Source organism: Brassica napus, chromosome C2 (genome assembly GCF_020379485.1).
Source record: "Brassica napus cultivar Da-Ae chromosome C2, Da-Ae, whole genome shotgun sequence".
NCBI classification, from domain to species: Eukaryota; Viridiplantae; Streptophyta; class Magnoliopsida; order Brassicales; family Brassicaceae; genus Brassica; species Brassica napus.
In genome coordinates this window covers 47445495-47455712 of record NC_063445.1, presented here as the reverse complement: position 1 = coordinate 47455712, position 10218 = coordinate 47445495, and the positions used below count along the sequence as shown (strand labels likewise).

Genomic DNA, 10218 nt, shown 5'->3' with positions numbered 1-10218 from the left:
GTATTCTCCGTCATATGGCTGATGGAGTATCGTATCTGCTAGATCTCTGGTAAGCAAAGGACTAATCAAAAGGGTGAGATCATGATCATCCATATCTGTATGGAACGATCCATGGCTCCCAACCACTCGCCCGAGACCAGCTAATAAAAACCAACATAATTATTATCTAGACCTCACAGTAGATTCTCTCATTGATTCTACTTCGCGAACTTGGAACTCGCAGGCACTCCAAACTTTGGTGGACCCACATGATGTGAAAATTATAGAAAACATACCACTGAGCAGAACCCAGATGGTAGATAGAGATGGATGGCATTTCACAAATAATGGGAAATATACTGTAAAATTAGGATATCAGGTAGAACGGGTTTACACAGACACGGAAAAACCACCATTAATGTTTGGACCTACAATTGATGCTTTGAAGGCGTTCTGTTGGAAAATATGGTGTCCACCAAAGATAAAACATTTTCTATGGCAATTGGTGACATGGTGTATAGCAGTCAAGAAAAATCTGCAAGCGTGTGGGATACAGGGGGATATATGTTGTGCAAGATGCGGAGACGATGAGGAATCGATAAACCATGTATTTTTTGAATGTCCTCCAGCACTTCAGGTTTGGGATCTCTCAAAGATATCATCAAATCCAGTCATTTTCCCAACAATCTCTCTTTTCACAAATATGGATCATCTATTCTGGAGAGTTTCCCCGCATATGGATGATCATCAATTTGCATGGATATTATGGTACATTTGGAAAGGAATGAATAATAAAGTTTTTAGTAATCTGGATATTGACCCTAGATACACGTTTAATTTGGCAGAAAGAGAATCAATACTTTGGGCTGAGACACAAATATTGAATGAACAGAGGAGAATACCACAAGTAGAGATTACGACTCTACCGTCAATCCCAAGAAGATGGTGTTTCACAGATGGTTCCTGGAAGGAGAATGATATTTTTTCCGGATAGGGTTGGTTCAGTACTTTAGAAGGTTTTGATGGGCTGATGGAGGCGAGGAATGTTCGGGCTAGTTTATCTCTTCTACATGCGGAGGTGGAAGCGCTACTCTGGGCAATGGAATGTATGAAAAACTTACGTCAATTTCAGGTTACGTTTGCAACGGATTGTTCTCAATTGGTAAAGATGGTTTCGAAACCAGAAGAATGACCAGCTTTTGTAAGTTATTTGGAAGATTTAGAAGTCCTGAAAGAAAATTTCTTTCGATCATAAATTATCTATGTACCAAGGACGCAAAATACGAAGGCGGATAGCCTAGCACGCAGTGTCAGGAAGCAACCGTCTTTTGTCATTCACATGGATCAAGATCTCCCGATTTGGTTCACAGAGTCAGTATGAGTTTGTATAAGTTGATGACAAAAAAAACAAAAACCCAACACTTAAAATATTAAATAGCTTAACTAAAATAAAGATCATAACAGCAAATCATATCCAACTGGAAAGTTCTAGCGTTTCCAAAAAAGAAACGCGAGTTTCCAAAATAGAAATGCAAGTTTTCAATAAGTTTCCAAACTAAGATTTTTTAAAACGAGTTTCCAATGCGTTTCCGCGAGTTTCCGAGAGATTCCGATTCTGAAACGTTTATGAAACGTGAAACGGACCTTCGGTTGAGTTTCCATGCGACATAGGTTTGTACAACTTCTTACTTCTAGATGTCAAAGGTTCAACGGATACAATTTTTTTTTGTTCTAGGCAGTCAGGACCGGATTTAAGACTTCTGGAAGTATAAACATCTTTTAAAATCTTTAATAAAAAGTATTTATAATTTAAGAATGTATACTTATGTAATTTTTTTTAATTTTTTTAAGAAGACCATTGTTTTTACTGGGGTTGCCAAGATCCGGACTTGTAGACTGTCCAATACATTAAGCCGAACCTAACAAAAATTATTCTAATCACGACCTATGATATAGTCGAATCATGTGAATGATCCGACTATAAATAAAAGAGTTCATTCAATTCCTTCCGACATTTTTTCCTTCCTAAACAAAAAAAACACTAATCACTGATATGTTCTTTGTTTTCTTCTTTTTATTTATAGCAGTTTATCAGACAAATAAATTATTATTTATAGTAATCATCGAACATATTGTTTCACATTATCAAAAGTTTTCAAACATTACATCATTATCTCTGGTTTTTCACATAGTTGATATCCATGTCCAACAAATCAACACCTTAATCATTGTTATAGGATGACAGCTATCGGCTTTTGAGCGGTGTGTCTCACATAAGCGACCTCGTTTTCTCTCAAACCAAATCACTTTTAAATGTTGTGGGTGGAAGCTCTCCGGACCGGCGACTTCTTCGGACCGAAAGTTGTTGTCTCACCTCTCTTTCTTTCGGTCATCTGGTCTAATTTGTCAAAACAGTTTCGGTCTTAGCGTTTCACAGAATCACAGTGGTACTCTTTATGTCTCTTTCTCAGCAATCCTGGAAAAGTTTTGTTTCAGTAACCTTTATGAAAAGTTCTGGACGAGATATGTAAGATCCAAAATCACACGTTAACTTTTTTCAAAAAAAAAAAAAAAAAAAAAAATCACAAGTTTACTATTAGGATCTAGGAATTTTGCTGGATCTTTGAAGGAAACCGCAGACGAAGGAACTATCTTTGGGATGGCGGTTCTCCAAGATTTTCTTTCCTTGGAAGCGGCTTCTTCTCGACACGGCGGGCGGGTGGAGACGTACGCCAGACTTGTGAATCAACGAAAATACAAGGTACGTAGTTACGGTAACTAGAGTTTCAGAATTCAGTTTCTATTTAATCCAGCGTTTTGGACCGCAGGTGTCCTCCGATGGTGGATATCAGATCCATGATGTTGCGATTTCCAAATTTGGAGACCTTTTGTATTCATCGGAGTTGGAAAAATAGATTCACTGAACTTTTTTCCCTCAGCTCATTTTTCTAGTTTCTACTCATGCTTGTTGTTGTTTCACCGGTTAGCAGGCGCTCATGTACATGTTTCTGTTCCCCTGGATGGGTTGAACTCATCTAAAATATAATTATTTAACAAATCATTCTTATAATTAACAAAATGTTGATGTAATTTGCTTACAATATTTCTTTCTACGTATGAAAAAGAACTCTGTAACAAAGAAAAAATCAAATTCATTCTTATTTAATTACTAGGTGATTTTTCCGTGTTATATAAATATTTATAAAGTAAATATACTATAATAATTGGTTGATATATTTTTTAATTTTAAATTAATTTATAATTTGTATTTATAATATTATATTACTTTAGTTAGACATATAATGTTAGATATGTTATATCTAGCCAGTTTTGTTATTTTTACAGTCGATTTAGTTATCATTTAGGTATATTAGATTGTATTTATTTCTCCGAATTTAACTATAATATTTTTATTCTACATATATTAAACTTTGATTAGTTTTAGTATTTGCATTTAAGTTGGTTGTTGTCTCAGATATGTAAATATATTTTAAGAAGATTATGTATAACTTAAGATATATTATGCTTAGAGAGAAATAAAAGATAAATTAAAGTGTCTGATTCCAAATTACATAAATTAATAAAACGATAATATTCTGAAGTCTCATGCATATATAAAATATTTTAAAAAAAAACTAAATTGTAACAATTAGTTAATATTTTATTTTCATTTTTAATATATTTTGAGTAATCGTATAATTTATATTTACCACATATATAAATTGTTATTATAAAATTATTTATTCTCATTACAGGTACATGTATGATTTTAGGTATAAGTTGGATTATTCGAGTTATTCATGTTGTGACAATATTGAGTTACACATATTCTTTTAAATTCAAACTTTAAGTATAATTATTTTTGATTATGGTTAAGTCAAATCAAATTAGTTTTATTTATCGCTTCCGTATGCATATATTTTCATAATACTTATCAAATTATATGTTGATTTTTAAAAAATATTATAAAATAAAGCGATAATCAATAAAAATTTACATACATAAATAACTAATAAAATTCTAGAAGCTCATGAACACATATCAATATTTATAATAATTAAAATATTTCATAAATTCGAATTTTTTTAATACTTTTAGATTTATTGAAAGGTAAACTAAAACTTTTTTTAAATAATATTAAAAATGAAATTAGATTTGCTTGGGTATTTTATATTAAGTACCACAAACATAAAAGTTGATAAAACCATAAAATTAAAAAGCAAACTAAATATTACGAAAATGAATAATTTTAATAATGATAAAATATAATATATCTACCTTGTTTAAATATATAGTGTTATGCTATTTCAAAATATTTTTTAATTATTTGACAAAAGATATTTGTTGTTAAAAATATTTTATTTATTTTTGACTATATATTTTTCAATTAGAGCAAAAAATATAAATTAAATTTTACTTATATAATATGATTTCTCAAAAAAATCATAATTGTTTTACTGCTTATTTTTAAGAGATATAAAACATTTCAATAAAGATAAAATATTATATTGACTCAGATTCAATAATTACGAAAAATAGTTTTAATAATGATAAAATATAATATATCTACCTCGTTAGGATATACAGTGTTATGCTATTTTTAATTATTTGATCAAAAGATGTTTATTGTTAAAATTTATTTTTAGTTTTTTATATCTCTTAAAAATAAGCAATAGAAAAATTTATTATTGTTATTGAGAAATTATATTATATAAGTAAAATTTAATTTATAGATTTTTTTCTTTAATTGAATGATATTATAACCAACTAAATATCTGAAAAAATAAATAAAAGATTTCAATAGTACTAATTATAAAATATTTTCAGTCAATTAAACATATATCAGTTTATGTTATTATTTTATGTAATCATCTAGAAAATAGATAGATATAAAAAAAATATTTCTTTGACTTTGAAAATAAATTTTCTGTATTTTTAAATTATGTTTTAAAATAAATAATATTTTATTTTCTAATATCAAGATTATATGTGTGAATTTATTTTATGATATCACATTATGTACAAATATATATTTTCATCTAAGAAAATATAGATATAAGAAAGTATTTTATTACTTAGAAGTATATTGTATGTTATTTAAAAATATTTTGTAAATAGAATATTACTATTTTGTGAATTTTCTTTTTCAATGAATTCATATTATATATACATATATTTTCGTTTTAAATTCGTTTTTAAAACTTTATAATTTTTTCCTTTTTATTATATTTTATATTTAGAAATATTCTATTTAAAAAATATTTTTAAATAACATACAATTTTTGTAATTTCTTTTTTAATGAAATTATATTATATATACATATATTTTCGTTTTAAATTCGTTTTTTCAACTTTATAATTTTTTTCCTTTTTATTATATATGTTATTCAGAAAATTTAAAAAAAGGAAACTAAATAAAAAATAAACAATAGTTTTTAAATGTAAAATTTTAATTTATTAAAGATACCTTGGTAATTAACGTTAGGAGGACGTATATGAAACCGAATTCTCAAATAGTATTACAAATATTAGAAGGGAGATCAAGTTGTGTTAAAAAAAAAAAAATAAGAAGCCAAGTAAGGATGTGGGTCCCGTAAATAATACCGGCGCAATCTTTCGTCTTTTCTTTATGGCCCCACAAGCGTGCCTACATTTGGGCTCACTTATAAAATCATACTCGAGGGAACATATGTCTATAAATTAATAAATCGAGGAAGTAAATATGTACTTACCAACAATAGAGGAAAAAAAAATACAAATCGTGTTAGAAATATGAGAGAAGTGTTGTTGTGAAAGTTGTGTCTTTCTCATTAGCTCTCACTATCAATATATAGTGGAGGTTCCAAGGGTTTACAACAAATGAGAGAATCTACATATTTAATACATTTGACTACAAATATCTAGACTTGGTCAAAGCTCATAAATGCTCCGGTTGAATGAGTCTTCATCTTGACTAGTCTCGGGCGGATGTAGACGAACCGGAGACGGGTGTAGACGGACCGGATAGTCTGGTCGGATGTAAACCTCCCTGATGGTTAATGGCAATCCACATATCCATATCATGGATTTATAACACTCCCCCTTGGATGCCATAACCATATCGAGCTTGTAATGTGCTAACGTTGCCTCATTAAAACCTCTCCCGGAAAACCCAAAACCCAATGTGGTAAAAAGGGAAACCAAGGACAGGAAAAAGAGTACAACACACATTACTCCCCCTGATTTGGACATCACTGAAGGTCCTTGAGTCTCCGCATGCCAATCTGCTGCGTGAGCTTCCTGAATGTGCTGGTGGGAAGTGACTTGGTGAAGAGGTCGGCTGAGTTCTCACTTGACCGGATTTGAGTGATGCTGACCTCCTTGGCTTTCTGCAACTCATGTGTGAAGAAGAACTTGGGTAGTATATGTTTGGTTCGGTCACCTTTGATATACCCATCTTTGAGTTGAGCAATGCAGGCTGCATTATCCTCATATATGATGGTCGGACCATTGTCCTCGACCATTCCACTATCTGATCGGATGTGTTGAGTCATAGACCTCAACCATACACACTCACGACTTGCCTCATGCATGGCTAAGATTTCTGAGTGATTAGATGATGTGGCTACTATAGTTTGTTTCATGGAACGCCATGATATTGCAGTACCACCATGAGTGAACACATATCCGGTTTGGGACCGAGCATGGTGTGGATCAGATAAGTAGCCTGCATCAGCAAAGCCTACTAAACCATCTTTGGTTTCATTGGTATAAAATAGACCCAAATCCTTAGTTCCTTGAAGGTAAAGTAGGATATGTTTAATTCCATTCCAGTGCCTTTGGGTCGGACATGAACTAAAACGGGCTAGGAGGTTAACGGCAAAACATATATCTGGTCTAGTGTGGCTAGCCAAATACAGTAACGCTCCTATGGCACTGAGGTAAGGCACTTCTGGACCCAGGACATTCTCATTCTCGTCCTTAGGACGAAATGGGCCAGTGTCCACTCCAAGGGACCTCACGACCATTGGGCTGGTCAATGGGTGAGCCTGGTCCATGTTAAATCTCTTGAGTACCTTTTCTGTATATGCCTTTTGATGCACAAGGATTCCTCCTTTTATGTACTCAAGTTGTAACCCCAAACAGACTTTAGTTTTACCTAGGTCTTTCATTTCAAACTCTTTCTTGAGATATTCAACTGTTTGGGCGATTTCCCCAGGGGTTCCAATGATGTTCAAATCATCAACATACACTGCTATGATAACAAATCCTTTGTTTGCAAACTTCTTTATAAAGATACATGGACTGATAGGGTCGTTCTTATAGCCAACTTTGGCAAGGTATTCGCTTAAGCGATTATACCACATTCGACCACTTTGCTTAAGTCCATATAAGGATTTGTTCAGCCTTATGCAGTGTTCTTCTCGAGAACCTTTATTAGCTTTGAGCTCAACACCCTCTGGTAATCTCATATATATTTCGTTATCCAGTGGACCATAAAGGTATGCGGTTACAACATCCATTAACCGCATATCCAAATTTTCTTTGATGGCCAGACTTATTAAAAATCGAAATGTAGTTGCATCCACCACAGGGGAGTATGTCTCCTCATAATCGATGCCTGGTATTTGTGAGAATCCTTGTGCAACAAGCCGTGCTTTGTATCTTACAATTTCACCATGTTCATTTCTCTTCCTCACAAATACCCACTTATATCCCACTGGATTAACATTATAAGGTGTCCGGATAATCGATCCAAAGACATTCCTTTTCTTAAATGATTCTAACTCCACGTTTATGGCTTCTTTCCATTTGAGCCAATCTGATCTTTGAGTGCACTCTAGTATAGACGTGGGTTCATGATCCTCATCTAAGTCCATAACATCAAGGGCTACTTGGTATGCAAATATATCATTGATGTCGACATCATTCCGGTTCCATCTTGTCCCAGACATTAAATAATTAATTGAGATCTCATCATTAGCACCTTCAGTACCATGAGGCTCGGCGTCCCGAGTCTCATTGGTTGGTACCTTAGGCATGGCCATTTCGGCCTTGTCTGGACAATCTATGACCTCGGTTTCTTTTGCACCTTTCTTTAGTTTCCGAGGTCTTTTATCTTTGGAACCAATTGGTCTACCACGCTTAAGACGTGCTTTAGACTCTGTAGCCACTTGATTGTGTCCATCTTGGACATCAATACTTATTGGTGCATTACAAGCTGGTATATAGGACTTAGTCACTCTTTTCGGGTCAGCAAAGGAATCAGGCAATTGATTAGCTAGCTTTTGCATATGAATTATTTTCTGGACCTCTAAATCACATGATTGAGTCCGAGGATCTTGCCATGATAAGGATGTTTGATTCCATACAATTTCTTTGCCCAGCTTGTTATTTTCTCCCCCTAATGTTGGGTACTCTGATTCATCAAAATGACAATCAGCATATCTGGCCTTAAATAAATCTCCAGTAGTAGGCTCAAGATATTTAATAATGGTTGGAGAATCAAAACCAACATATATTCCCATCCTCCTTTGAGGTCCCATTTTTGTTCTCTGTGGTGGTGCAATAGGGACGTACACAGAACATCCAAATGTTTTGATATGGGATACGTCTGGCTCATGACCCGAGAGTAATTGGGATGGAGAATATTTATGTTCACTGGATGGCCTTATGCGTATTAATTCAGCAGCATGTAATACCGCATGTCCCCAAGCTGATACTGGTAGCTTCGACCTCATGAGTAATGGTCGAGCAATCAACTGGATTCTTTTAATGAAGGATTCGGCCAATCCGTTCTGTGTATGTACATGTGCCACGGAGTGTTCCACACTTACCCCCATGGACATACAGTAATCATTAAAAGCTTGGGAACTGAATTCACTTGCATTGTCAAGACGTATAGTCTTTAGTGGAAAATCTGGAAAATGGGCTCGCAGTCTTATGATCTGTGCCAATAGTCTTGCCAATGCTAAGTTTCTAGATGATAATAGACAAACATGCGACCATCTGGTCGATGCGTCAATGAGGACCATAAAATATCGAAATGTCCCACAAGGTGGGTGTATTGGTCCACATATATCACCATGTATTCTTTCCAGAAAGTTTAATGTTTCCTTACTCACCTTTCCAGGTGATGGCCTTATTATTAATTTTCCTTGTGAGCATGGAATACATGTAATGCTCATAGGGATAGTTATCCTATCTTTCAAGGAATGGCCAGTTGAGCTCGAGATTATTTTGCGCATCATGGATCTGCCAGGATGGCCAAGCCTTTCATGCCATTGTTTAAAGGCTTCTCTGAACTCATTAGGAATTGAAGTGTTAGCCTCACTCGATTTTATATTGGCACAATAGAGGCCTATTGATATAGCAGGGATAGTCTCTAGGACTTTCTTATGGCCTTGGGCATTTTCATAAATCAAGAGGAATTCTTTCTTTCCCTCGCCCCTACTTTCAACATGTAGATCATTCATGCGAATGTCTTTGAAACTTAACAGATTTCTCTTTGATTTAGGAGAATATAATGCATTAGAAATTTCTAAATGCGTGCCTTTAGGCATCACTAAGTGAGCCGGGACATGGCCTTCAATAAGGTTGGCCGTGCCTGCTATAGTATTGATATTGGCACTCTTTAAAATGAGGTTAACAAAATATCTTTTGTCTTTTAATATAGTGTGACTTTGTATAAGGCATATATATAAAGTAAAAAAAAAACTTTATTTCATAAATGGAATTGCCAAAGTCATAGAACATAGGAAAAATACATAAAGCCAAATCAGGAATGCAAAGACAAAAGCAATATGATATCAAAATCTTCATATTCAGCCACTTGTAAGGAGGTCTGAAGTCTCAAAGTCCTCATGATCATCTTTGTCATGGGCTTGATCATCCTCATGATCCAGATCATTCTCATTATCATAATGGACCAAATTTGCCTCAATGTTCTTGCCCTTTATGCTCTCCTGGTAGAGCTTAACAAGGTGTTGGGGAGTTTTGCATTTATTAGCCCAATGATTGGTCATCCCACAACGATGGCAAGCAGATTTGGTCGAGCTCGAACCATGGGTTTTGAAGTCGGACTTATACCCACGGGTAGCTTGATGACCTTGGCTATAGCCTCGGCCTCGGCTGCGACCAAGATGGTCTCGTGGTTGAAATCCACGGCCACGTGGTTGAAACCCACGGTTACGACCTTGCCATCTACCACGGCCTCTCATGCGACCATGGTATGACTCTCTTGGAGTCTCATCCTTTGGC

At 34.2% G+C, this 10218-nt stretch overlaps 1 long non-coding RNA gene across 1 annotated transcript; it reads left to right on the top strand.

Moving 5' to 3' along the window:
• Positions 1-3037, top strand: LOC111202691. The gene is made up of 2 exons (XR_007319990.1): positions 1-2740; positions 2808-3037. It is a non-coding gene; the product is annotated as an uncharacterized LOC111202691 (long non-coding RNA).
• The last annotated feature ends 7181 nt before the right edge of the window (positions 3038-10218 follow it).